We start from the raw sequence: 262 nt of genomic DNA on the forward strand, positions 1-262 counted from the left end.
TTGCCATTGTAGGGCTGAATTAGACACGCAAGATTCATAAATATTGGGAATAAGGGACTTCAATTCATATAATAATATATAAACTGATTGTTTTCAGGATAAGATTTGTATTATGCAGATGTAGAAGGTTATCTTACCTACTATCCTGAATAATTAAAATATTAATTAATGTTCACGTGACTTGACTTGACTTGACTTGATTAATATTTGACATGATATCATACCTGGTGTACTGTACTCCTACCTCTATCACTTTTGTTCA

Source organism: Lottia gigantea, assembly GCF_000327385.1.
Source record: "Lottia gigantea unplaced genomic scaffold LOTGIsca_4, whole genome shotgun sequence".
NCBI lineage: Eukaryota > Metazoa > Mollusca > Gastropoda > Lottiidae > Lottia > Lottia gigantea.